At 31.9% G+C, this 22,862-nt stretch overlaps 1 protein-coding gene across 1 annotated transcript in view; it reads left to right on the plus strand.

Annotated features, from left to right (window-relative positions):
* LOC148276407 (neurexin 1-like) overlaps positions 1 to 22,862 on the plus strand; it is a gene marked incomplete at both ends in the record, with an annotated part of 142,569 nt that overhangs the window by 21,523 nt on the left and 98,184 nt on the right. The window lies entirely within an intron of this gene.

Here is a 22,862-nt window from a genome sequence, read left to right on the forward strand (position 1 = left end):
ATTCCTTCTTTTGCTAGTGGTAACACAATGTTACATCACCGCGCGCAAAGGGGTTATTTACCACAGTCTTTTAAGAGTTAACATGCATGCCGTGGTGGTGTAAAATTTTTGTTCAACAACTATTGTGAAGGTGAATAGTGGGTTTCGCATGTTGATTTAATTGGTGTCCTGACGAAGAAACGGGCACGTCTCGAAACCGGTAGACAAAGAAAATACGTCGAGTAAATTCAAGTATTTAATTTAGTGGCAAAGTTGATGCTTTAAATGCTTTAAGACAGGCGCCGTGGCGCAGTTGGTTAGACGGCTATCTGTGAAACTGGCGTCGCGGGTTCGATTCCCGCCAGTTGCAAGAAAAAAATCCAAGAGAGATTTTTTTCTCAATTGATCTGGGTGTTGTGGTGTATTTTTCACTACCTTCTTCCATATCCCCTCTATCCCACCTGCTGACAAGCCTCAAAATAGAGGCTTAGCGGGTTATTCCCTAAAAAAAAAAAAAATTGAAAATATGATGTTTTTCTACTTTTCGTCTTTCCTAGATGACTTTATAAAGCCATTTTTTTTTAAATGTTTTTCGAAACGGAAATCTATAGATGCTCTAGTATTTTTTAAATTCTGCTTGTGGTTACGTAAAAATATTTAAAAACTTTTTTTTTAAATTTCAAACTGAAATAAAAGAGTCAAATATCCGAGGGTCTAATTTTTGGTCATATTATTCAATAAATCGGGTGTTATCTGAAATGATGCTTGTCATAACTTTCCATTCTTCAAGGTTTCCATTTATATTATTGTAGGTATGCTTCTTATCTGTATTTATTTAATTTTTTTTATATTATTGTAACAATTGGATTTTTGAAAGAATAATTTTATGGAAAAAAAGCGCATGTTAAAAAGAAGGTCCTGCGTAAACACGGGAGTTTCCTAGCTAGTCGGGACCGGAAACAAAGAACCTCCGTACATTTTAAAACTGTAAAATAAATAATTGAATTTTACCTCAGTGCTTACAAGCAAGTTTATACCATTTGTGTGCGTTGAATCCTAAAGGTAAAATAAAAAAAATGTGTTACCTTCTTTTATGTAACCTTTTGCAAACGTTATCCAAGTATTTGAATACATCATTCGTGTTTTCATAGATGCTGTGTCTATTAAGACTTTATCATATGGGTACAACGATTCATGGTTGTTATTCTTGCTTGGTAACCAAAAACTCCTGAATATAAACAATAAATATAATATATAACGGATCTTTTCGATGGCTCGCAAAATTTTATCATCGATAACACTCTGATTTACAAGCTCTTCCAATTTGGAAAAGCTCTCTGTATTATTCTTAAAATATAGCACATCTAAAGCTTCCCAACCCAATAAACTTCTTTGTCTGTACACATCTTAAGGACAGCTCAAGAAAACATCAAAGATGGGCAATATTTACTGCATTATACATACATCACATTTATTTGTTTTTTGCTTCGGCAATCTTTGAGCCCTTGATAACATTATACATCACAAATAAAAACGATGAAAAATATGGTTAGCAGATACAATGTGAACCATGGAAGTTTTAAATTACCATAAATAAACAAGTTGATAGCGTAATACGCTAGATTTATGAATCAGAGACCCGGACTTCATATCTCAAAGCTCTCCACAAATATTTATGTATTAAATTGAATAATTCATATTTTTGCACACCCTCGTAATATTTTCTTCATTTTTCCTATTAAAACAATAAATCTTCCTCATCGTTTTCAATGAACTGGACGTTGCAATTATGCAACGTTATTTCTACTGCATTAGTACTTTGAAACAGAACCGGAACTCTGGACGAGTGTTTTCGCCTCGATAGCTGCTGTTAGGTAAAAATCCTGAATGAAAAAGTCCTGGGTTTGATTCCTAGCATGAGGGGCGTGAAATTGATTATAAAAGTAGTTTCAATTCACCTTACTTTCATTAAACAGACGATTAAAATATGGTATATTTGGTTTTCAAATGCAGTCCTTTACACTACGAGGTGTAGAAAGGGGAATATTAACTCGTATGACAAATTAGTAAAATTAATTAATAAATTAAAAATTTCAATTGTTATCAAGCTTCGGATGTCTAGGAAAAAATTGTATCGGTATTTATTATTCTAATTTAATAAATGCGAAAATAATTTCTTTTGGTTGTTTGTGTTTCCTTCACATCGCACCGGAGCAACAGATTGACGTGATTTTTTGCATAAAGATAACTGGAGATCCAAGAAGTGTCATAGGTTAATTTTCATCCAGAAAAAAAAATCAATTCTTACTTATGGTTTAGTGGTCAAAATTAAATTTATTTACTTTAATAAAAAAGTTATTGATTTAATAAATTGAATTTTTTTTTCCACCATGTTTAAGTAAATCAAACATTAATTACTACAAATATGTACATAGTTATATTTTTATTTAACAAATTAAATAGTGTAAAAAACATTTAATAAATTATTTTAATACATGGAAAAAAAGCGATGACATACATAATTCTTAATGCATGTCTATGATTGACGATAAGGAATTTTTACATTACATATATATTTGTCAAATAAATTAAAAAGTAATAACTGGTTTTTTTTAACTTTTATAAAAGCATGTAAGTTTTTAGATACAAAATATCAGACTCGTATTCTTATAAAACGATTTATATCTTATATGGTACATAAATTATTTTTGGTTTGTTTTTGAATTAGGAGAAGACTCAAGAATTACCCTCACTCTGTACGTTTATTTTAAAAATGTTTTGACTTTATTAACATCGTGTAAAATGTTCAGAAGTTGGCCATAGTGTTGGAAATCTCACGTTTTTAATAAAAGACGCAGCTGAGATGAATTCGTTTACAAGCTTCGCCTCTTCAAAGCTCTAAAAAGCCCCGTTATGAAGGCTTTCATTGTATTGGGGATGATTTAGTAAAATAACGTCCTAAAATTCTGTTTGGTTACATGAGATTTGAAATTTCTTCTGTTATATTATTAAATAAGGAATTTCACGTAATTTTTGTTGTCAAGAAAATGCTAGGATTTCTTTGATTCAGTTTTTGCGTTTTAATAACGAAAAGAGATCCAAAAGCAAAAAAACCTAAGTAAGTATTGCGTTTATATTTTTTAAAACACCAAATTCGACAAAAGTGTGAGATCATTATATTTTATCGAAAGGGGGTAGAACATTAAATGGTATTTGGACAAAATCAATAAACATTCCAAATAGTATTTTGGATGTTTGTTGCACTCAATTTGTTGTTCATTGTTATGTTTTAAAGGTATAAATAAAATAACTTTATTTTATGAAAAACTTTTTTACTTACACAACTAACTAGTTTCGGTAACTCACGTGGACGCGGTAATTTTATATATACTTTTAAAATAATATAAATAGTCTTCATTTCAATAGTATAACGAGTTTAATACAGACGAATGATTTTGTTGGATAGATCCCTTTATTTTCAGAAAATTTCATCTAATTTAATAATCTGAAAAATAAATAAGTTAAATGACAGAAGAAAAATAATTAAACATAAATAATAGATTAAGTTTGTTAGTTCAATTAACGACGTCACTATAATTAGAGTTTTTTTTCTATTTTCATCCTGTTGGTGTATTTTTAAAAAACAAATTTTGAAAACAACCTTTTATTTACTATCCACTTAGATAAAATAAAAAATAAATATTTTCACAAAACTAATTTTTAAAACGTCGAGATCCGTTATATTATGGAACGCTGAGAGCATTATCGACAAATCCGAAAAATGAGTTCTGCGTTGGTTTGGACATGTAGAGCGAATGGACAGCGAAAGAACGGCCAAAAAGATTTACGATGCAAATGTTGATGTATGCAGAAATCGAGAATCACCAAATCTAACAAATACAAGATGAAAGAATGAAAATAATCGTAGTCTGTATCCAAAAGACAGGGTGACATCGCACTTTTAAGATGAAAACGGCTCAACTCATGAAATCTACTTTTTATGAAATTGCAAAAGAAGAATGTAAATTGTGAAACTTCGTATTTTTTCGTCGATTGTTTCGTATTTTTCAAAATAAGCACCAAATTTTGTTTTGAAAATTATATCGAAGACTTTCAGCTATGAGTTTATGAAAAAAAGCGTAAATAAGATAATAAAATAATTTTTATTATGTCATATCAGATCACCCAACATATGTTTTTTTTATTCACGAAATAACATAAACGTAAAATAGGTGCGAAGGTTTTCACGGTCACTGTTATCAATATTATGTATCTTTTTTGGGTGATACCGTGTATGTTGGATTTGATCCGACGTTTCGGCTACCATTGCAGGAGCCATCTTCAGGGAAAACTGTGTGTTTTATAGAGAAATGTATGTGTTTATCTACTAGCAATTTGTACCGTGTCACAGTCAGCAGTAGGCACATTTCTAGTATTGTAGGAAAGAATAATTATGTTTATGTACTAGTAATTTGTACTGTGTCGCAGTCGGCAGTAGGCACATTTCTATTCGTTTTTGTCATATATAGTGGTGGGAACCATGTTTAATTTAATTTAAGCCGTCATCTTTGTTAATATTATTTGGATGTCTGTGTATTTCAATTGCCTCTTTTATTCCCAGCACTACATATGACAAAAACGAATAGAAATGTGCCTAATGCCGACTGCGACACAGTACAAATTACTAGTACATAAACATAATTATTCTTTACTACAAAACTAGAAATGTGCCTACTGCTGACTGTGACACGGTACAAATTACTAGTACATATAAAACACACAGTTTTCCCTGAAGATGGCTCCTGCAATGGTAGCCGAAACGTCGGATCAAATCCAACATACACTGTATTACCCAAAAAAGATACATAATATTGTTTACATAAACGTAAATCAGTCATTAAAATAACCGATGATTTAAATAATAAAATGATATGAATATAAATAAGTCACTAAGATTATCGGTAAGTCGAAACATAACAATCACAAAGCTTAATTGGTCGGTGTTATATTGAAAAAACTAATGTAAGCCATTCGTATCGGAATAAAATCGACTTATCCGGTTTTCAGTCACTATATGATTGTCTGCGTTGCTTCCTTCACACAACAATGTGACCACAACACTAATTGCGTTGCTTCCGTATTGACACGGAACCTACATTCTCTGAGTAATAAAGATACCGATGTAACGGTTTTGTCCGAATCCCACCCGAATGTTGCATTTTTTGTTTTCATTGAAGTCATTTTATGATCTTAAGTCATTTTAAACTTTTTTTAATAAGTCGTTTTCATCCTAAAGGTCTTTCATCCAACGACATTATCTTGAAGCAGAATGCAGAAATATTCTTAAAATTCCATTTATTTCCGAGTACCTTAGCCTTGTACATGACACGTTAGGCTACTAAATACTGGGATCCAGATATATATATGTATATTTTTAAATAAATAAAAAAATTACAAGTTGGCTTTGATAATGTTTTTTCCAAAATTCTGTAAAAGTTTTCAAAGATTTCTTATTTGTTTTTATTAAACAGGGGTGAAAGTGATTAATAAATAATATATGTGTCAAATTTCTAGAAAACTAACTACTGCCTTTAAAAATTAACGTTGAATAAAACATTAACGTAAAGTCGTTAATCATAACTGCTCGTTAAATAACCACCGAATGTAAGTAACTACACTCACTAGTCAAATCGTACCGCGCGTATTTAATAATACGTCTTTCATTTGACTAGTAAAAGCAAAAAGAAAATTTCAATATTTTAAAATATGTTTTTTCGTGCAGAATTAAACGTTTTAATCTCAAACATAATGTATGAAAAAACTCCTGTGAGTCTTTCACACAAGGCGGAATTATCTTCACTCAATTTCCTTTCTCAGGATTTTTACCTGAGAGCAGCCAACGAGTCGGAAAGACTCGTCCAGGATTCCGGTTTTATTTCAGGAGTATCCATAAAATTGCTGATTTATAAGAATACGTGTTATTTTTGATTAAGAAAAATTGGTACCATTGTTATGATATTTTGATCAGGGACTGTATAAACATGAAACCAATTTTTCAAGTGTCTAGTTTAATAAGTCACTGTCAATTTTAGTTACATTTTGTACTTTTTAAGCACAGCGACTTTTCAATTATCAAATTTTCTAATTAATCACCGCTACAAACAATAACGCGGAGAGAAAATTCAGAAAAAATGGGCACGCGATTAAAACCTGTTGATTTGGAAAAATGACAAATTTTTTGATTTAGCACAAAACTACAAAAATACAGAGTTAACACGTTACGCCTACTTCACAAGGACTAATTTACAGTTATCTGAATCTGGTTTTTACATTTGAGTTGTTTTTTAGTTTTATCAAGAATGTGATTGCAGCGGTCGAATTAATGAGTTATTTTAATCAAATTAGAATAAAATTAAAATATCCGTAATGTTTTGAATATTTCCAAATGTTTGCAGACAGGATGGCTTTCTTCGGTTAGCTCAGTTACGAGTATTAAGATCTAAATTTTGTTGCAACAGAGGAGGCAAATATTTTAAAGAAAGGAATATGGAAGTCAAGACATTAACAGGGCTTATAACCAGTCTTTGGCTGGTTTAAGTGACCACTTTACACATTGCAAAACATTCACCATTCTGCCTATGTTTAAACATCATTTTATCCTCTACTCTTCCATCTTTTTACTTTTGTGAAGTAAAAGAGCTGAAGCTTTTATCATGTGGGTGAGATTTATGCGGCTTAACCAATTCACCTACTATGCAACGCCTTAAAAACAATTTACCTTTTTTTTTACTTCTTCTTTTACCAGGTAGTTAATTTGACAATGTTTTGATTATGTCCAAATATTTGCAAAATGGCTGGATTTTCTCCCTAATAAGTATTCAGATCTATCTTTGTTGCAACAGAGAGGTAAAACATTTTTGTAAATGGAACATGGAAGTCTAGGGATTTACCGGGCTTACGACCTGTCATTGGCTGGTTTAAGTGGCCACTTTACACACTTTGTAACATTTACAGTTTTGCTAATGTATAAACATCTACATTTCTTCAACTCTTCCATCTGAATGGTGAACGTTACACAGTGTGTAAAGTGGCCACTTTAACCAGCCAATAATAGATCATAAAACCCTGTAAATGCCTAGACTTGACAAAAAAGTTTTCCCTCTCTTTTGCAATAAAATGAAAATCATATTTTTAGATCTACCAATTTTAGTTCCATTGACTTGGTTTCCATGAAGTTGGCTTATTTTTCATCCGTCACGTTTGCACAAATTCATATGAGACGCGGTAAAATAAGAATATATTGATTTTGATTATTTTCTTTTTTTTATTATTATTTTAATTAATTGGGTGCCTACTCAACATAATTTTTTCCACTTTGATAAAATCATATTCATTAAAAACGTGTAAGGGTGTTTCATCATCTGCGCTTCAGAACTTTTATCTAAAAGTTATCGAAAGGTTCATTCTAGCAGTGTTGATTCATTCAGCTGTGCCCTGTAATAATAATAATATTCGGCTGATTTATATAGCGCCATTTTTGTAAAAAATCACCTCAAGGGCGCTTTACAATTGTATATCTATTGTATATCTATCTATATATGGGGGTGTTCTCCTGCGGTAATGCAGCAAATATATTATGGTGCAATTGAACCTCTTGTTACATATGCGGCCAGCTTATGGGGTGAAGCGGTAAAAAAGAAATGCAATAAGAAAAAACTTGACAGCTTACAAAGACAATTTGCCATAAGATCTTGTAGAGGATACAGAACCATTTCACTCATCTCTGCTCAAGCTCTAACAGGATTTACACCGTTAGACCTTAAAATTCAAGAAAGGAAGGACATTTATAATGTTAAGAAATTTGGTAAGCTGTATTCCATTCCAGATGATCGCAAGTATCAAGGAACTGCAAACTATTTCGATTTACCTCACCCGTGCGAAAGAATTCCCGAAAATATTATTTTACTTGACAAAGATATACCTCCTTATGCTCCCAACGAAATTAGAATCTTTACGGATGGTAGCCTGCTCGACGGAAAAGTGGGAGCGGCATTCGTTCCTTTTGAGAGTGATAAAGAATTACCAGGCAGAACATTTAAATTAGATAATTTCTGCTCAGTTTTCCAGGCTGAACTACTCGCAATACGAGAAGCTCTCGAATGGTTGTTAAAGAAACCACCAGAGAGATGGGTTATTGCAAAAATATTATCAGATTGTCGTTCGGGCGTTCAAGCTATAACAGATACTCGGTCGGTAAATCCATTCATTGTAGATATTCAGAGTAAAATTAAGCATCTAAAAATAAGAGGGATGAACATTCAAATATGCTGGATAAGAGGACATGCTGGTATCGTAGGAAATGAGAGAGCGGATGAACGAGCAAGATCCGCAACTTGTAAAAGAACGGCACCTTTCTTCTCAGAATTTCCCCTTAGCTTTGCTAAACGCTGTATAAAACAAAATACGCAGCAGCGTTGGGAGGATCATTACTGCGCTTCTTCTGCAGGTAAAATCACTAAAATGTTTTTCCCAACGCTGGCTGATGCAGCAAACTTCCGTCATCATCACCAAAGTACTTTCGAAACGACCCAAATTTTTACCGGACACGGAGCTATGAGAAGTTATCTATATAGGTTTAAATTAAGGAATGATGACTATTGTCCATGCGATGATATTTCTTCACAGAGTATAGAACATCTGTTATTTCAGTGCCCATTTTTCAGTTTGCAACGCCATAATCTTGAAGCAGAATGCAGGAAAGATGGAATATCCTTAACAGATATCCACACTGTAGTAAAAAGTAGTTATCATGCGCCATTGTTCTTGAACTTTGCAACAATGGTGATTGGACTCATAAAGGTAATAAACCAAAATCAGTGATCGAACATCCCATTTCCAAGACAAACAAAAACTTTTTTTTTCCGAGTACCTTAGCCTTGTACATGACACGTAAGGCTACTAAATACAGGTGTCGAAATATATTTAAAAAAAAAAAAAAAAAAATGTATATCTAAACTTACATTCTAACTAAACTTAAGTGATACATTATATTTCCAGATTTAAAATTGAGGGTATGATAGTTTAAAGAAGTGGAATTTTAGTTGGGATCTGAACTGACTGGGACTGTCGATGATTCGTAAGTTTGAAGGCAATTGGTTCCAGGCAGAGGAGCCGGCGGCGGCAAAAACACGATCTCCAAATCTAGTGTTTGGGGAGCGCCGGATTTCAACAAGTTTTCCTCTTCCTGAATCAAATGCTGACCTAAGAGTAGATTTTCTTTGACATGTATTTTTCCTAATACAAAGGTCCGATAGGTATTTTGGAGCCATTTCATGAAGGGATTTGAATACTGTCCAGCGCAGCTTGTATTTTATTCTCTCTGGACTTTTTAACCAGTGCAAATCTCAAAGATGTTGTGAGATGTGAGAATATTTTTTTACTCCCGCAATAAGCCTTGCTGCTGCATTGAAAACAGATTGAAGTTTATTAGTTTGATATTTTGGGAGATTTGCGTATATTCCATTACAATAGTCTAGACGCAAAACGACATAAGCATTTACAAGAGCTTTAGTTGCATTTATAGAAATATTTCTCCACACGGATTTGATCTTTCGGAGATGGAAGAAACCATCCCTTACTGTTTTATTGACCTGAGAATGAAGAGAAAGATCTGAATTTAAATGAACACCCAGTAGTTTAACATTTCTACTAGAGGTAAGATCACAACCTGTGATTGAAATTGTAGATTGGTCTAAAAGGTGTTGTCGCTTTTTTGAAGGGCAATTGTGGTAACCGTCTCTTAGTTACGGCCAGTGCAGTGCCTTAAGCACCACTGAATTTAAGATAGGGAAATTAGGATTAGAAATTATGCCAACGTGTAAAATTTCAATAGGATTAATTTAATTGAATATAAAAACTGATAAAGTTATACAAATAAATATGAAAATAGTAGAGCAAGCTTTGCGAATTCCAGCATCAACAAATGTAACAAAAGTAAAAATTATCACCGAGGCATGTAATCAGGAACTTTAGTAATTTCCGTGTCTGTGCATAAGACTAAAACCAACAATAAATCCGCCCGAACTTCACACTTCGGTCTGACGGATATTCAAAAAGTTTGGGAATCTCATTACGCGCGGTCTCAGCGACCCAAACCTTGGGAACCTTAGGATATCCCTTATCATTTCTCCGTGAAATTCAAACTAATCTAAGGGGGATAGAAAAACCGCTTTAAAGTTATAAGTTGCATTTTTTCAGGCTTTTCATAAAGCGTAAGGCCCCCAAAATGGGTCAATATGTCGTTTCACATAATGGACAACAGATGATTTTTCTACCCGAAAGCATCAAACGTGATTAATTAAAATAAACATCGTGTTATACTTGCTAAGAATATTTCATTGTTTTAATAACTAAGCCGGGCGATGTAATTTTGATTAACAGTTATAATATAAAGCGTATACTATCAAAATGTGCGGGGTTTAAGAACAAAGCTACTGAAATTTTCACAAAGTGTACTTAATAATGACTTTGATATAATTGCTGTCACGGAGAGCTGGCTTACTGATGGTATAGCTGGCCCCGAAATAATAGACGATCGATATGATCTGTTTCGATGTGACCGTGATATATCCAGTACCGGCCAATCTCGCGGAGGTGGTGTATTTATTGCAGCACGACGTACACTACGCGCCCAGCACAATATCAACTGGCAGTGCGAGGCTGACTGCACTTGGGTCACCATTCCTTCAGGTAACTTTAACCATAACAATCAACTTCACGTAGCATGTGTATATATACCTGGTGGCCCCAATCACACCTCTCAGTTACAAAATTTCTGTGATTTAGTAGACCAGCTCTCCATCGACAATCCTGACGACCAATTCCTAATAATGGGAGATTTTAATCTACCACACATGACTTGGGAACGAGATCCTGTTTCGCTACCTCTTAAACCTCATATCATAGGTAGCACAGATTATATTTTGAGTGAGTGCATGTCATTTTCTGACTTGCACCAGTATAACGGTACAGTGAACTTAAATGGCAGGTTGCTTGATTTAATGCTTAGTAACGTAGAATTAAGGGTTCAACGTAGTGATATTACATTGGTAAAAGAGGATAGTCATCATCCAGCACTTCTTGTTGAATTGAATATTTTAAACGCCCGGACACTACCTGAAGTGGAGCGTGTTGCGTTTAATTTTAAGCGCGCGGAATTTGAATGTATTAATTCCTTTCTTTCGACTATTGATTGGGAAACAAAATTTTCTAATTGTGATTGTGTGAATTCTGCAACACGGAAATTTTATTTAGAGTTAAAAAATGTTCTCAGTGAGTTTGTACCTCTAAAAACACTGAAAAATAACTCATATCCTCGCTGGTACAGCTCATCTCTCATAAAAATTATTAAGGAGAAATCCAAATATCATAAAAAATGGAAGAAATACAATAATCCACGTGATTATGATACATTTGTTTTGCTCCGGGCCAGGCAAAAAAAATTACAAAAAGAATGTTTTAAAAAATTCATACTCGAAAGTGAGAAAGCTATTGTGAACGATCCTAAATATTTTTGGTCTTTTATTAAAAGTAAACGTAACTCTAACAACATTCCCTTGAATATGCAGTATAAAAACCAAGTGTCTAATAATGCCCAAGAAGTAGTCGACCACTTCTCTAATTATTTTAATTCGGTCTATACTCAAAGCAATTTGATCGATGAAGCCTGCATAACCTCCCCACTCCATCAAAGCACACGCAATGTTGCTACATCTTCAATCAACTTTTCTTACGACGATGTCCGTAAAATTCTTACTAAATTAGATTCTAGCAAAGGCGCTGGAAGCGATGACATTCCTCCATTATTCGCAATCAAATGTGCAAATCAACTTGCCAAACCTCTAACAATTATATTCAATCGCTCATTAAAAGATGGAGTCTTTCCGAGTCACTGGAAAAGAGCACTTATCATTCCCATTCATAAAAGTGGCCTCAAAAATAAAGTTGAGAATTATCGACCGGTCTCAATCTTACCAGTGTTTGGCAAAATATTTGAAATGTTAGTTTATAATCACCTTTTATCTGAAGTTGCTTTACACATCCCAAATGAACAGCACGGTTTTATGCGGAAACGATCAGTAGTTTCTAATTTAACGCTCTTCACAACCGATATTGCTGAGTATATGGCCAAGGGATTACAATCTGATGTTATTTACACTGATTATTCAAAGGCGTTTGATCGTGTTGATCATTCAATCCTCTTAAAAAAGTTAATAGCAATCGGAATTAATAGAGATCTCTTATGTTGGCTTGGTTCTTACATCAGTCAAAGGAGTCAGGCAGTCGTCGTTGGCGGGCACTCTTCTGACTTTTCCTTGCTTCCATCTGGTGTCCCTCAAGGTAGCCATTTAGGACCCCTTTTATTCAATGTATATGTTCATGATATAGGCGATTGTTTTAATAACTCTAAATACATTATGTATGCAGACGACATGAAGGTATACTTAAATATTGAAAATACTAATGACTGTCATAAAATGCAGGAGGACCTCACTAGACTGTCGGTTTATTGTTTAAATAATAAACTATCGCTTAACCCTGAAAAATGCCTAAAAATAACATTCAAAAGAAAGACCCGTGCCATCGATTTTAATTACAAATTAAATAATACAAATATTAAATCTGTCGAAACAGTCCGTGATTTAGGTATCCTCTTAGATGAAAAATTAACTTTTAATCGTCACATCGATGGTATTACTGAAAAATCTTTTAGAACACTAGGATTTATACTACGCACAGGCAAACCGTTTCAAAATACCGATACTCTTAAAAAATTATATTTTTCTTATGTTCGTAGTTTACTAGAATTTTCTTCACCTGTCTGGTCTCCTTATTATAAAATTCATTCCTGCAAAATTGAAAGAATTCAAAAAATGTTTATAAAAAACTTAAACCGTAGATTACATCTCAATTTTCCAGATTATCGCCAAGCGTGCGTTTTTCATAATATCCAAACTCTCGCTGATAGACGAACCACAGCTGATATAGTGTTACTCACCAACATAATATCTGATAAAATAGATTCCCCCGAATTGGTTAACCGCATTCATCTTAAGGTACCACAGAGACAAACGCGTTATACACAACTTTTCCACATACCTAAATGCAGAACAAATTCGTCAAAAAACGCTACGATTAACCGTATTATGGATACGTATAACAGGAAATTTAACGAAATAGATATATTTACCAAAAATATTAAATTTATCAAAACTGCCATAGGTAATAAATTGTCTTTGTCCGCATCCTCCTCTCCGTTGCTCTCTATCCCTGAACATATATAAGTTTTATAGTGAGAAGATCTTTTAATATAATTATGTATCCCCGTACTGCGGGCCAACTGTTTGTGACACCTGATTTTTATAATCCGAATCATTTCTATTAAACTTATATGTTATTCTTATTTATATATTATGTAGGTGCATATAATATGCATTTGTGTGTTCGTTTTGAATCAACGTTCGCGTATTGTCAATCCTTATTTTATTGTTGTCATTATTTCGTATTTACTGCATTTTGTGATTACCTACTGTATTGTATAGGACTCGTCCCACATTATTCATTCGATGTGTATCAGTTAAATTTAAAAAATAAAATGCTTTTTTTTTCTTCAGAATACGGTTTTGAAATTTAACATACTTAAAAAAAATAAAAAAAAACAATTTATATCATTTCGTCATTTGAATTTTAACAAAAAGGTTTCTAACTTTTTACTAAGCTCTTTATTGTACCATTTTTAATACAATTTACTAGTTTTAAGCAAATATACTATTTTCATACTTACGCACCCATACAAACGCACCCTCTCCCTCTTTCATTCCCACACGCACATGTATCCTCTCCCTCATTCATTCACGCATACACACATTCACATACACATGAATACAAACGTCACACAAATACAATTACTAAACTTCTTTTCTTATATATTATGTGTCATTATATTTACAGTGGATTTTTTTAATTGGCTTTAGTATTTTTAAGATTTTTCTAATTATTTTGTTTATGTAATAGCTGTAAAAATCCCAAATAAAATGAAATAAAATAAAATAATTAATTTTTGGTAGATTTGTTACATAGTAACGGAGTTGCCACACCTTAAAAAGACCATTTAAAAATTGAGTACTTAAAGAAATCAGGATTCATTTCGTTACACTTCATGATAATTGTTATTAAATAAAAACTTCGATTTTAGTGTATTACGTTTAACACTGGTGATCATTTTTTTTATTTAATAATAAAACTTCGTGATAATTTATTTTAAAATGAAAACGGAGTTTCTAATATAACACCAATAATAAAGTTTTTTTGTTATAATAACGCTTCATAATGAATAACCGTAAAGTTAAAATCTCACTGTTATTGGCATATTATTTAATACTCTCATTTCTTACTAAAGTAAAGAGTAGGTTTCTAAAAAACATATCTCAATTATCATTTCAATTATGTTTTTATATATTTTTTTCTATTGATTTCAATGATATTATTATTTTGTATTTTTGGTTAAGTATGAATCGAAATTTGTATTTTAATATTAAAAAGTGATTTAAAAAAAAAAAAAAAAAATGTTTTTAAATTTTTCATTGATAAAAGCCTTACGGGTTACAAACATTTAACAAAATATTTTTGATTTTAAAAAAATCATATTCTGGTACTGTTAATAATAAGTTTTTAGCATCTTTTGAAAAGGTTGTTGGAGTCTTTTGTTAAGTTTTGTCAGGTAGTTTATTGAATAATTTCAGTCCATGATTTATTCGTCTCGATTGTCATTTTCTCTTTTAATTGCCTTTTTGGAATTTCGTTAATTATTATTTTTACTTTGTTTTTCTGGGTTGTTTTTATATTGCATTACATGCCATTAAAATTTAATAAAATAAATTTAAAATGTATTTTGTTTTATTAATAATTATGGCTAGACACGGGCACAGTCTAAAAAGCCTGAAAAAATCAATTTAAACGAGTGTAATTTTGAATAAATAAATAAAGTAATGTGTTATAACAAGTTTTGCAGCTACTGAGCGCATAAACTGTTAAATTCAAGACCTCGTTAACAAAATTAATGTATTTTACGGTTATATTTAACATTATCTTTAATGTTAAAAAATGTCATACATGAATTGTATAGGACAAATAAATAAATAAAATAAATCATGTGTATGTTTATCTGAGAGCTATTTACCTTAAGAGGCAAAGGGTTTTTTTTAATAAAATATTTTTTTTCCGTTGTGAACGGGTTAACCCCATGGTACGTGAGAACTTGTTACAAAATGCATTCGTGACGTCAGTGCTTTAATGAATGCAATTTGCCGACACTTCTTGCTCTCCAAACTTTCAGTCCTCTAACCCCCTGTTACTGCAATTGTACGATAGCTAAAATGACTCAATGTTCATTTGCTCCCGCTGCAGGAATATGCCCTTTGCAAACACGAGCGGGGAGGTCAAATTTGCTTGTGACTCTTTATGTAATTAAAGTTGTCTGAAACTAAAATTGTCTGTTCTAGTTAGCTGCTTCACAAAACAGAATTGCAAAACAATAATAAAATATTTGCGATGGTGTAGATAAAATATTATTCTTGAAAAAGCGTTGAAATATTTTAATCAGGAAGAATTTTGACAGAAAAATAAATGTTTGAGTGAATAAACATTTTTAATTGAAGAAAAAATTAAATTCGATTAATCATCAATATTTTTATATCCGCACCAAGTGGTGCATAGGCCACTGCATTAGCACTCCGATAGCAGCGGATCTAAATATTTTTTCTTTCTTGAAAGCTAAGGTTAAGGTATTATATTTGACTATTCATTTTAATGATTTACGGTGACTTTATTCACAGAAAAAAAACGAATAATTACTATTTATTATAAATTATTGCCACTGTTTGTATGTTTCTCCAAATATAAATCAAAATATTAATAAAGCGTGCCCAGCGCCAGCAATAAGCCAAGGAACTAGCCGATTACTCCAGCTTATTTCTTTATACAAATAAGTGCACTATATTTTTAACATATCAAACTCAGTAGCGGGATTTTTCTCTCAGAATAAACATGCAGATTACGCAAATTTTTTGAAGATTCTCGATTTTAAAAACAGTATTTCAATCATTTTTTCTTGAGGACTATTTTCCATTAGGATGATACTTTTGACATATGACTCGCAAACACATGTGGCGCTCAACGCGGCTCTTTTTGGCATTATTCATTTCTAGAACTAATCGGTCAGTTGACATTTCAATCGTAATGAGAATACCTAAACTAACTGAATTACAAATTTTTTAAAAGTTATGTGTTAAATTAATAGATAATTGAGCTACACAATATGAAATATTACGCAGTTACGTCATTTGAGTTGATTTTATAAATGAGAGTTTTTGTATCACATAGAACCACAGAAATAATGGCAATTCGTGGTATACATACATTTGATTATGAACCTTCTATGTAGGTTTAAATAAATTATATTTTTTGTGGCTTACCTGTAAATAAATCAACGTTCGCACTGGTATGTATATGTATATTTAAATATGCATATTCATGTATGTATGTGTATGTATGTATGTATATAAATATATATATACATATATATCTATGTATATGGATGTTTGTGTATGTATGTGTATGTATTTTATTTATTTTTTTTACTTTTTTTCTTTTACTTAGGAAACATACAGTTTAGTTACATGGTTTTATATTTTACACAGTAAGACTTAACTCTAATGGACCAGTGAAGTTTCCATATTATATATCAATAATGTGTAAAGTTATTAATTAATGTACAAAAAAGAAAAGGAAAATAAACACAAATAGAAGTTATTTAAAAATTTAGATTAAAATAAGAAATGAAGAAAATTTGTAAAAGTAATTAAAAGTTAAGAATTAAAATAAAGAATAAAAAACATGCTTATAAATGAAATAATAAAATTTTTTTAAAAAGAAAAACATAAATAAACACATACATATTATAAGGGATTCAAAGAAACAATGAGAAGAATCTTTAAATGTGAAAATAAATTTATGTCAATTTTAAAAATATCTTCAAAATTCATGACACATTGTAAAAGCAGCAATATATTGATTTCATAAACATATACAATATAAGTAATTAAAAGTAGTTTAAAAGTATAAAAACATGTCAATGCAGTAGAGAAAAAAGAAGGAATAACAGGTATAGCAAGTAATATTTAAAAAAAAAACGAAAAAGCAATATAAGGAGAAGATTTTAAACAAAAGGTAGTTGATAAAATTTCAGTTAAGCGATTTTCGCAGTAATAACAATTTCAGCAGAAAAATTTGATTAAAATTAACAATATTAATGTATTAATGTATGTTCACGAAAAATTTTTTACACAAATTATCAGTGACACAGAGAGCCATGGAAAGGAGAATGCTGGGTATTTCGTTGAGAGACAGAAAAACCAATACATGGATTAGAGCGAGAACAAAGATCACCGATGTGGTCCATAGGGCTGCCAACCAGAAATGGAGCTGGGCTGGTCATATAGCCAGAATCACAGACTCTAGATGGACCAAAAAAGTCCTGGAATGGCGACCCAGAACGGGTAGAAGAAGTGTCGGCAGGCCTCAGACAAGGTGGTCTGATGACATAAGACGAGTTGCAGGAAGTGGTTGGATGCGGTTGGCTCAGGATATGGAAATATGGAGACTTAAGGGGGAGGCCTATGTTCAACATTGGACAAGAGACGGCTGATGATGATGATGATGATGAATGTATGTATGTTGTATGTGTACATTTATGTACATATTTATTTAATTTTTTTTATTTTTATATTTACTTACTATTTTTTCTTCTTCTCTTTCTTCCCTATTTTCTCATCTCACTTTCTCTCATCCTTAGCGAACTGGACGTTTTGTTTTTTTATATTTTTGTCCCTTTATGAAACCCGTAATTGGTCTTGTTATTTGTTGTTATTCTTTATGTTTTGTTCATTACTATGACTGTGTTGGTTTCAAAAATAAATAAATATTCAAAATAGCGGTATTTTTCATCGACTTCGACAAAGAAGTTATTTACTTAAACAAAATAACGAACGACTGTATTGAAACATACGCGTATGTCAAAAAATGACATGATACAATTTATAATAATTACGAATATTTTTTAGGTAGCGGTAGAGCTTTGGTAGGTACTGTGTCTTGTCAACTTAATGTTTAATAACTTAAACGAATAATGGAATGCCTTACACTCCAACAACGTTTACAAATGAGGTAGTTCAGCTCTACGAGAAATTGGATATAAAAATTGTATTCTTACGCGCGGTAAAAATAAGAGCAACAACTTGTACGGCGAAGTTTCTTAAAAATCTGTGAATTAAAAAAAAATTAAAACAAACTTCTCTTAACGGCGTCACTAGTTCTTCTGAATCAACCAATGAAAGAGTGTTGTGATACATTTCTGGCTTGCGGGAAGCAAATTCATCAATCAGCACAACTCGTAGAAGAAAACTTGTGACGTCACTCGCGGAAAATTTTTAAAACTGAACTTCCTCATTGTAAATATAAACTTAAAAATCAGTGTTCAGTTCTCCAAACGTATAGGACTCTTCGTAAAACAATTAATTTATTTTGTGACAAATTTGGAAACAACGTTATTTTTATAAGTAATCCAGTTAAATATTGACCTTTATATGTCAAGGTTTCAAAGAACCTTTTACAGAAATAATCACAGCAGGGAAAAATTCAATATTTAATATATAATTTGAAATATAACTATGTAATTCAACTGAATAATTAAAACTAAACGTTAACGTATTTGTTGAAGTAAAATATATTTCTTTTTAAAACTGCGAAAAAGTAAAAAAAAAACAAACCATATCTAAGATGACAAAAAAAAGATAACAATTAAAGTAAGAAAATATTTTGTTCTAAATGTAAATATAACAAAAATAAAACTGAGAATAATTTAACATGAACATAAAGTGGCTAGTATTTAGCTAGGTAATAATGAAAACGAAAAATAATGCTACAATAATACTTTATAAATAATACGTTTTTTGGATCAATATGAAAGCTTAAAGAATCTTAACAAGGAAGAAGTTGGAATTTGGCAATAAATCCACAAATTTATGTTTTATATACAAATAATGGTCAATGAAAACAAACTGATTATAATTTAAGATTTAAAAGCCTAAAAAAAACATGCATTATTTGAAAAATAACGCCGGATTTGTTGAAAAAACAGGTCAACAATTGGACTGACTGAATGCGATTTGAAAATGCACGTCGCAGAGGACATTATTTGTTAAATACATTTTTTTGTAAATTTTAATTATTTCGAGCGACAAACTCATTACAACAAATATTTTTTTATTTATTTCAATTTGTTGTATCACGCATAAACCAAACGGCCTTCTTGATACTCTGAATTTGCTGCGTGACAAGTTTGGAGATAAACTTATTTCTAGAAATTGGCCTCCACGATCCTGTGATTTGACGCCATTGGATTATTTCCTATGCAGCTGCGTTAAGTCCATGGTCTATGGAAGTAAACCGACAACTTTTGAAACATTGAAATAAATGATGTTTTTGAAATTAACCTCGTGTGTTGCGCAGAACAAAAAATCGTTTTGGTGGTTTAAAATACCTCATCCCTTTTCACAATTTGTAACATTTATTTAGCCATATACCCAAACTCCCTTTATTCTTTCGTTTCTTTAATTGATTTAGGTTCCCCTGACGTCAACTGTCACTTAAGTGTGTGTTCCTGTCTTAAGGAGCGCTAAATAGGGCCTTGGTTATTCTTATCCTCGTCCAGTTTCATATATTCCGGATCCAAGAGAAATGGTTTATGTTGTTATTACCTTATCGACCTTCTATTTTCTCTTTTAGGATTGAGTGCAAAAGCTGGTATTTCTCTCCTCTAGGCGTATTCCCCAGATAGGATATCTTCTGGACATTGATATCAGTCAGCAACTGCCTATCTACTCTTGCTTTTTGGAGCACATTTGCATTGCTGACCATATCGGTGCATGGAATGCCTAGCGTTCTACGATGCATCCACATTTTGAATGCCTCTAACCAATTCATTGTGCTTTTTAGGGTCCATTATTAAACTTCGTACAAAAACACTGAACAAACACAAAACCTTACCATTTTTTGCCGAAGTTTTAGATTAAGGTTATTTTATTTTATTTTATAACATAAAATCTTTAGAGTTTTATTGAAAGCTGTGCAAGTTGCCTGTATTTTGCATTTGATTTCGGTATCTGGGTCGATGTGTTCAATTAGGATACGTCCAATGTATTTAAATTTGTCAACTCTCATATACCAATCTAGTTTGATGTGCGACATGCTTGTGCATGGTCTTAATGGCAAAACAACATGATTTTTAAATACTTTATCCTTTTGTTATTAATTCTTTTGATGAGCATTTGCCGGTCATCAATATAATCTGATAGAATAACAGTATCATCCGCATATTTGATGTCATTAATGTAGACACCTTCACTTTGGTCCCCATATCTATATTACGCAGTGCTTTTTTATATTTTTCAAAACGTATATTCTTTAACTAAAAAATATAAAAGTAAATATTGCTTTACAGTTATCCACAATTCAAAGTTTCAAATATATCAAATATAAATTAAGTATTAATCAATATTATTTAATGTTGATTTTTTTCCGTCGTTAAAGAAGTATGATAATAGCTAAATATAAATCCATATTTCCATTTAACACAGTCAGGAAATTTCTATCACGGCATGATATAAAAGAGCCTTTATTACTTCCGTAAAAAGTGCCAAATTGCTCTAGACAGTACCAATATTCGTAAATACCTCATAAATCATAATTTGACGACCTTCGTGGAGTAATGGCTAAGACGCTTGACTCACGCATGGAAGGTTCTGGGTTCGCCATTGTATTAATGCAATGCCCAACGGACTAGTATGTGCGGAAAGAGAACGTTGGTGATGACCACAATTATATTCATATACGTTGAAGGGTATTTGTGTGTCGGTAGAAAAATAATATCTATAGTTATTTTTGAGAAAAATAACAGAAATCATTTTCCAGTCCCCACTTAATGGTGCATAGGACATTGATTCGGAAGATCATTTTTGTTGCATGAGAGGAAAGGTGATCAATCTTTTTCTTCAGGTGCCATTCCAGAAATAAGAAATATTGCCGTGTAGAACCAATTTTATAACCAATGTTTAACTTTTATCCCGCGAGTATTCTAATTTAGAGCTTCAAGCAATGTACACAAACGCGCAAACCAGTAAACTACATGACGAACTTATTTCCTCTAGATTTTCAATTTAAGATTTTCAACTTGAGGTGAATAAAAAGAAATGCACAAATGGGCAAAATCTCATCTATAAGGCTCTGTCCACCTTGTGGTCTAATGGTCAGCGCGTTTGCCAACCCTGCAAGACATCTCGAAATGAAAACATCGTTCAAAATATAGTTTATATTATATTTTAATTTTATTTATGTGCAAAGCATTCACTTTGCGGTCAAATATTTTAATAAATGTTAATAAATACACATTTTTAACCACTCACCGACTTTTAATGTCTACCGGTTTCGAGACGTACCCGTGTCTTCGTTGGGAGACTCACTACACCAACATGTGAATACTAAAATACACTATCACCTATATATATAAACTGTATATTTACTACGATGACTACAAAGGTGGTGGTGTATTTAAGTATTTGCATGTTAGTGCAGTGAGTGTCCTGTCGAAGAGACGGGTACGTCTCAAAACCGGTAAACATACAAAGTCACTGAGTGGTTAACCTTTCCCCCATTAAGCATCCAAAATTACACATGATCCGAACTGAGGGACCAAACGATCCCAGCGCCTACTTGTAAATGGCATCAGGAGAATAAAGTGTTTATGACCGTGCAATAATTTTTTCATGTTTTCGCGTACACATATTTTACTCATTCGTGTATTTTATGCACTTTTGTTAGTTTGCCGAATGAATATGTGAATTTTATTATTATTTTTTCATTTGTTTATTTTTCTATACATATATTTACATAGAGTTTTAATTACAAAAATATACTTTAAAAAATACATCTTAAAATTAAGCCATAATATAATTTGTAAAAAATGCCCACGGGTTGTGGTCCTGTGGCTAGTGTCTCGGACTCACGGAAGAAATGCTTCTACGTTTAATTCATGACTTCATCTCTGTTGTAATATGTTAATGTTATATATGTAAATAAAAAATAATAAAGGTTCTTAGTGGGATCTGATGCTGATTGAACAAAAGACAGGATTTATTTGCAGTATTTCATTAAAATTTTTGATTTTTTTTTTTGGAGAAGGAGTTTATCTATTCCTTCCATGCTAATCCAAGACCTTTAACCCACTTTAAACGGTTTCAGTGATTTGATGTTTTGTAATTCTTTAGGTAGAAGTGATAAAGTGAAATTGACCAAATAAGTCTATGGGGGATTTAAATCCTCTCCTTCGGTCCAATTAGGTTAAATACTGATATTTAATAACATAATTCATTTTTACAGAGTTTTGAAAGTGAATTAGTCAATTTAATAAACAAAATACGCGTTTTTAGCACCCAAATTACAGATATTTTATTCAGTAAACTTAAGCTTACAAAATCTCCAATGGTAACTAAGCTCATTACAAATAAATCCTTACATAACAATCCTGATTTAAAGATTGGAAACTCATTACGAATTCAAAAGATCGTATCTTGAGTTATTTAGTGCCGTAAGAACAAATGTTAAATCGCAAATCGGGTTGACAAAGGTAGGAATCATTAATTAAAATAGAATCGCAGTACTCAAAACAACAAGATAAGAAATGATAACTTTAACTGTTTACTTTAAAGGGG

The sequence above is a fragment of the Micrasema longulum genome, unplaced genomic scaffold (genome assembly GCF_059751315.1).
Source record: "Micrasema longulum isolate JH-2025_06_02 unplaced genomic scaffold, ASM5975131v1 h1tg001223l, whole genome shotgun sequence".
Classification (NCBI taxonomy): Eukaryota; Metazoa; Arthropoda; class Insecta; order Trichoptera; family Brachycentridae; genus Micrasema; species Micrasema longulum.